The 7123-nt window shown below is 53.0% G+C and overlaps 1 long non-coding RNA gene across 2 annotated transcripts; it reads left to right on the forward strand.

Moving 5' to 3' along the window:
• The first annotated feature begins 305 nt into the window (after nt 1–305).
• On the forward strand, nt 306–6633 carry LOC141584549 (uncharacterized). 2 transcript variants are annotated; one of them, XR_012517626.1, is made up of 4 exons: nt 306–394; nt 5262–5363; nt 5582–5765; nt 6564–6633. It is a non-coding gene; the product is annotated as an uncharacterized LOC141584549 (long non-coding RNA). The 2 variants fall into 2 exon arrangements; XR_012517625.1 differs by lacking the exon at nt 306–394 and having other exon boundaries at nt 829–5363.
• Nucleotides 6634–7123: the final 490 nt, after the last annotated feature.

Here is a 7123-nt window from a genome sequence, read left to right on the forward strand (position 1 = left end):
CCTTGGCGTTGGACTCTTTTCACTCCCTTCCTCCCAAGGTGTCCCACGGTTGCTTTGACTTGGGGGAGCAGGTCTCTCCCTGGCCTTCGTGGCTGCTCCCAGCTCAGGAGCGCGGGAGGTGAGGGGAGGGGAGGGGAGGGGAGGGGAGGGGAGGGGAGGGGACCGGGCCGGGGGCGGCTCGGTGGGGGCCCCGTGGGGCCGCCAGGGGGCGCTGCGCCGCCGCCGAGACGGCGGCCGCCTGGGCGTGTGGCCCGGCGTGGGCACTTTTGTGTTGTTTAGATGCCAGCGTTCGCCGCTCACTCCTTTCTCAAACGTGTTTCTAATTTACCCAGTATCTCTTCTACGGAAAAAACTTCAGGGGGAAAAAAAACGCATGCTTAACGTCAGTGCCAAGGTGGGCAAAAGGGGGTTCTGACACCAGAAGCAGTTTTGTTTCCGAACCCGCCGGGCCTGGGGCGCGCCGCCAGCAGGGCCCCTCCGCAGCCGCTCCTCCCGCCGGGGCGGAGGCGCCTGGAAACTCGCACGCCCGAACCCCGCCGCCCCGAGAGTCGCGCGCGGAGCCAGCACGCCCGCAGGCGCCCCTCTCCCGAAAACGGGTTCCGTTTCTGGCCGGGCAGGTTCAGACCCGGTGCCCGAGGAGAGGGAAGGACGCCGCCGCACAGAACCGGACGCGCCCCGCGGAGGGGCCGAGCGTGGCCTCTGGCTTTGCCCTCGCGCTGCCGGCGCCTCCAGGGAGCAGAGGGGCGGAGGGGGCACAGCCCACGCGCCGGGGGCAGCCTCCGGGCACAGGGCGGGGTGGGGGAGGCGCGGGAGGAGAGGAGAGCCAGAGTCCCTTCTGATGCGGGTCGGGGGCACTTGGGAACCAACAAGCCTGACGCCTGCAAATAGAAGTCATCGGGAAAGAGACCTCAAGGCCCATTGTACGGCGGAGAGGTCTCTGGGGTGGGGTCCTGGGGGAGGAGTGTCTGACTGGCGGCTAGGTTCTGTTTTTCAGACCAGAAAAGAAAAAAATCCCCAGTCGCCTGGGGACATGTCTCAGTCACTTTTCTCCAGCAGGAAGCGGCTTCGTGTTGGAGCCTCCTGGGATTGGCAGAGTTAAAAATCCTTTAACCCAGGATGCCTTGGGCCTTTTGTTCAGCCCTGACAATAGAATTGGGTGGAGGGGGCTGGGAAGGCAAGTAGCTGGGTTAGGGATGCACCGTGGGTCGGGGTATGGGGAAGCTTGTGTTCAGTCACTGGGTGCGTGAAAGCAGTGTGTGTGTGTGTGTGTGTGTGTGTGTGTGTGTGTGTGTGTAGGGGGAGGGTATAAGGGATCCCAGGGACACGGGGCACCAGCTCGTTAACACGTGTATGTGAATGCCGGCTGTGTGCTTGGCAAATCCTTAATTACCCAGGGAGACCTTCCAAAACCGGGAACTCAGAATTGGTCCCTAAAAGGTTGGGTAATGGAGTTTTCTTGCATCTGGAATCCAAGGGGACCAATCTCTGGCTCCCCTGGGATCCCAGATTCTTCTAGATGTCTTTGTCTTCTAAAATTCTAAGATCCCTTGGGAGAGCATATAGTTAAGGACACTCAGAAATGCATACCTTTCCACCTGACTAATTATCCTAAAACCTGTACTTTCAACATATCGTGTCCTTGATCTGTTACCCTTACCGGCACCCACAATCTCCGATGATCGGGAGTGATGACGTTTAAGTCTTTTCACCATGCAGAATTTTTTTGCCTCACTCCCCACGAATTCTCTCCTGTAGCCAGCCTGGCCCCTCATAGCCCCTTGGGTATACTGTATCTGAAATTCTCCAGCCTTTCTGCAGTTGCCCTCCTGGGACATTCGTTCTCATGTTCACAATCTAGCCAATTGTATCCCTTCCCTATTCAGTTCTAGCATCAGTCAATCAACAAGCATTTATTTTAATGGGAAGAGCAGAGTAGACTCGTGACTCACACCTGTAATCCCAGCACTTTGGAAGGCCGAGGCAGGAGAATCACTTGAGGCCAGGAGTTCAAAACCAGCCTGGGCAACAAGGGTCTTCTTTTGTCTCTACAAAAGAAAATTTTAAAAAGACCAAAAAAAAAAAAAAAAAAAGAAAGCTAAACTAAAGTATTGTGGTACAGGGGTGTGTGTTTGTGTGTGTGTGCATGTGGGTGTAGTGGGTGGATGGGTGCTGTTTTATTCAGCCAGGGAAGGTCTCTTTGAGTAGGTAGCATTAGGACCTTTTGAGTGGGAAGGAGACAGCCATGTGATGATCTGGTGAAGAATGCTGCAAGCAGAAGGGAAAGTAAAAACAAAATCCCTGAGGCTGAAATGTGCTCCTTATGCTCAAGAGACACCATGAAGGCCAATGTGGCTGGAGCGGTATGAGCAAGGAGAATAGAGGGGTCTTGGGGACACAGGTAGTTGAGTCCTCATGGATCAAAGTAGGAAGTGTGGGTTTTATTTCGTGATAGTGGGAAGCCTTTGGAGGGTGAGAAGGTGGGGAGTGAAGAAAGCAGTTAAGATACTATTGCAGTAGTCCTGGCAGGGGGAGATTTTACAAACCAGAGTTGTGGCTATGGAGATGGTGAGATGTGACACTGGTGTCTGGGCCAGTGTTGGAGGTGGGAGTAGACAAGACTTACTGATGATCCGGCCCAGGACTAACTGGGTAGATTGGTGCCTATGCTGGGGGCAGAGGTGGATCGTAATTGTGTGTGGGGCATGTCAAGACCTATCAGACTTCAGGTAAATATATGTAGACAGCTTTGAGTCTGGAGTTCAGATTTAAATTCGAGAACCCACATGTAGGTAGTCTTCAAAGCAGTAGGCCAGAATAACTCCACTTAGGGAGAGAGTCAAGAAAGAAGGTGGAAGATGGCTGAGATTGATGCCACTCCAACCTTTAGAGATCTGGTAGGAGAAAGCCAGCCGAGCAGACTGAGGAAGACAGCCCATGAAGTTGGAGGAAACCAGAAGATGGTGATTACAAGGAACTCGGTAAAGGAAGTATTTTGAGAAAGAGGATGTATCAGTCTGCTGTTGCTAGGTAACAAACAACCACAAAAATCTCAATGGCATAACAGTAAATATTTATTTGACTCACATAGCTGTGGGTCAGCTGGAGGTTGGCTAGATGAGGCTGATGTTGGCTGGGCAGCTCCAAGCCGCAGTTGAGCTGAGCCTACTTTGCACACATGTGCCTCATTCTCCTTGTACCTGCAGGCCAGCTAGGGTACATTTTTCTCCCATGGTGACAATAGGCACAAAAAAGCAGGAGGAAACATAAAATGCCTCTAAAGGCCTAGGTTTGGAACTGGCACCATGTCACTTCCTCTTACATTCCATTGGCCAAAAAAGGTCATGTGGCCCAGCACAAAGTCAAAGGGCAAGAAAGTACAGTATAGTCTACTTCTAGCGGGAGGGACTGCAAAGGTGGATCGAAAGGGATAGGGGTAGAGCAAGGAGTAACAAGAAAGAGGGCCAATAAATCGGTCTTCCGCAGAGAGTGGTCAAACACATTCAATGCCACTAACAGGCTGGATGAATAGAGGACAGCGAACTGGCCACCAAAGTGACCTTAAGATGTAGGTCATTGGCCTCCTTGATAAGAGCTATTAAAACAGACAGCTAGGGATAAAAGTCCAGCTGGAGTGGGTGGAAGTGAGAGTGAGAAGTGGGGAGGTGGAGATGTCAGTGTGTAGACAAGTCTTTCAGGAACAGTCGCTCTCAAGAGGGGCAGAAAAATGGTATAATAGCAAGAAGGGGATATGAGGCTAAGGCCTTAGAGCTTTTAAAGTCCTGTTTAACTTCCATGGAAAGGCTCCAGCAGGAAGGAAGAAACTGATGAACATAACAGAAAGGGGATAATTGTGCTGGCAAAAGGGGACGGGCCCCGGGCACAGATGGAGGGCTCAGCCATGGATGGTGGGCAGAGAGAATGCAGAGCTGTAGGCATTCTGGAGGCTTTGGAGGGAGGAAGATCCGGCAATAGATCGTACCTACTTTCTCTGTGAAGGATAGTCTGAGGTTACAGTGAGAATGAAAGAGGAAGGGGTGTTGAGAATATGCAGAGCAGAGAGGGAAAGGAATTTTCTAAGTAACTATAGTAGGATTATCCAACAGTTCAAAGGCCTGTTCGAAATTTATGGCCAGAAATTTGAAGTGAGTCCGTCCAGAGGAGCTGGCCGATTTTCTTTAGCGGTGTTCAACTGCTTGGGTGCAGGTGTGAAGTAAACAGTTTGATTTAACCACAGCTGGGTTTTTGCCCAGTGAATACAATGGAGAGAGACCAGAGCAAGGAAGGTAAGAATGTTTGCCAGGGAGATTTCATGTGCTGGAGCCATGGAGTTTCAGCTGGCTGAGAACGAAGGCCCAAGCAGAGAGTTGTCATGAAAAAACAGGAGAGTCATGGACTAGAGGTCTCAGATGGGAAAACTACTGAGTCCGAGAACTAAAGTAAGTGACCTGGAGGACTGACAGGTGAAGGGATCTTTGGATCTGAGATTTCAGAAATGGTGTAGACATTCATGGTTCCAAGGTCTAGGACAGGCGTCCCCAAACTTTTTACATGGGGGCCAGTTCACTGTCCCTCAGACCGTTGGAGGGCCGCCACATACTGTTCTTCTCTCACTGACCACCAATGAAAGAGGTGCCCCTTCCTGAAGTGCGGCGGGGGGCTGGATAAATGGCCTCAGGGGGCCGCATGCGGCCCTCGGGCCATAGTTTGGGGACGCCTGGTCTAGGATCTGACCAGGAGGCTGAGGTGGGGCAGGAGGAATATTCTGCTAGGGCTAAGGATGTTAAGAGTCTTAGAGATCAGAGTGTTGGGTGGGACATCAGCAGATGCTGAAGTCACCAAAAATGATGATATGGGAGGAGAAAGAGCTTGATATTAAAATAATCAAGGGATGGGGAAGTGACTAGGAGGATGATATTAGGAGGGGTGTTTGGTGTTTTTTTAAATTAAATATTTTTAATTTTTAATACTTTTTATAGTAGTTTCAGATTCACACAAAATTGAGTGGAAAATACAGAGTTTCTATATATCCCCCTCCTGGGAGCAGTGTTGTGTTCCCCCCTCCAACATTCCCCATTCCTCACCAGCATTTGTTATAATTGATGAACTTAAGTGACACATTATTATCACCCAGAGTCCATAGTTTACATTGATGTGAATGCTTTATTCTCTTTCTCTTTCTCTTTCTTTCTTTCTTTCTTCTTTCTTTCTTTCTTTTCTTTCTTTCCTTCTTCCTTTCTTTCCTTTCTTTCTTATTTTGACAGAGTCTCGCTGTGTCACCCAGGCTGGAGTGCAGTGGCATGATCTCAGCTCATGACAACTTCCACCTCCCGGATTCAAGCAATTTTCCTGCTGCAGTCTCCCAGGTAGCTGGAACTACAGACATGTGCCACCAAACCCGGCTAATTTTTGTATTTTTAGTAGAGACAGGGTTTCACCATGTTCGTTAAACTCGTCTCGAGCTCCTGACCTCATGATCCACCCACCTCGGCCTCCCAAAGTGCTGGGATTACGGGCATGAGGCACCACGCCTGGCCTTCTTTATTCTTACTTTACATTTATTTTGCTGTTGTATACTTTCTAGGTTTGGACAAATAGATGATGACATTTATCCACCATTATAGTATTGCATCCAGTAGTTCCACTGCCCTAATAAGCTGCACTTTTGAAAGAAGAAGGAGAAACTGTTTAGAAACTTCAGTGGTGAATGAGGAGGACAGCTTCAGACCCTGAGCTGCATGGCTGGAGGGAGAAAAGAGCCTCTGCAGGTGAGGGCTGTAGGGCAGCCGCGTCCTGGGGGCAGGTGGGCTTCTGGAAGAAGAAAGTGAGGATCCCTGTCTTGGAGGACCTTCAGAGTAGAGGCCTGGGGTAGGATTTGGGAGGGCAGGCAGGGTGGAGGCCGGGTTGGCTGCAGGGTGCTCAGCAGTGTGGGGTCGGGCATAGGTGCTGTGGTGAGTGGGACGGCCGGGGCAGGTGGCTGGCCCAGGAGGGAGGTGGCGGGTCAGGCACCCTCACCTGGCCCTGTTGTGGAAGCTTCCCAGATGACTTTGGGGAAAAACAGGCTTCCCTTTCCAGGAACCCCTCTAAATTTGGGTTTTCGTGGTTCTCAGGCCTGATTCTCTCCTTCCCCATGTCTCCAGCGTTCTTCTGGGTGGATTTCTTATGTCCTCAATTAGAGGAAAGTTTGGGCAGGAACCCCAGCTCTACCATTTTGCCCCCGCTCAAGTCCAGCACAGCACTTGACACATCATGTTTGTTGATGGCGTTGGATAAAACTGCGGTCTGGTTTCCCTTCGCGGCCAGGAATCCAGGAATGCACCCCCACCCCGCGGCCGCCTCTCCTCCGGGGCCAGCTGCCGCGCTGGTCCCGGGTAACCCGACGCCGGCCGCTTCCCCTCCCGCCCGGGGGCTGCGGCTGCCAATGGCCGCGGCCAGAGCCTCCGCCTGGGCCTTGGGCCCCTCTTGGCACCGCCCCCGCCAGGCTGGAGCGGGGCCGTCCGAGGCTGAGGGCCTGCGGGAGCACTGCCCAGGTCCCGTTCCCAGCGCCTGCCTGTCACCCTCTACAGGTCTCGGCTCCGACCCCGCCCGGACACCTCTGCTCCCTGCCTTGAGCCCAGGAGGCCAGGCTACTGCCCCAGGGTGCTTGAGCAGTCACAGATGGCGGCCCCCGGAGGGACACGCCAGGGCCTCTCCCAGCGCGGGAGTCAGGACACTCTGGCCCCTCTCCACCGTTTGACCTGCAGGGAGACCTTGGGTGGTACAAGAGCCTCCAAGCCTCAGTCTCCTCATCTGTAGCTGGGGCTGGGCCACGCGCATCTGAGTGGTGTGATGCGAGGGGGAAGGGTATGAAAGGTCTCCCTATGTTGCCCAGGGGTCAAGGTCAGGCCCAAGACGCAGTGGCTGCCAGCAGCCGCCCCGCCCGCGGCAGACGCAGAACCGCAGCTCCTCCCGCCACCATCCAGGGAACTCCCTAGCTCCAGAGGAGGAGCCTAACAAGGGCACTTGGCTTTCTTCCACAATCCCCAGCACGAGGCATTTCCTGCAGCTCCTCACTTCCAATGTAGAAATCAGCTCCGCGTTTCAGCAGCCCTGGGAGAGGAGGCTGGAAATAGATGCTAGGCCAGCA

This window comes from Saimiri boliviensis, chromosome 1 (genome assembly GCF_048565385.1).
Source record: "Saimiri boliviensis isolate mSaiBol1 chromosome 1, mSaiBol1.pri, whole genome shotgun sequence".
NCBI lineage: Eukaryota > Metazoa > Chordata > Mammalia > Primates > Cebidae > Saimiri > Saimiri boliviensis.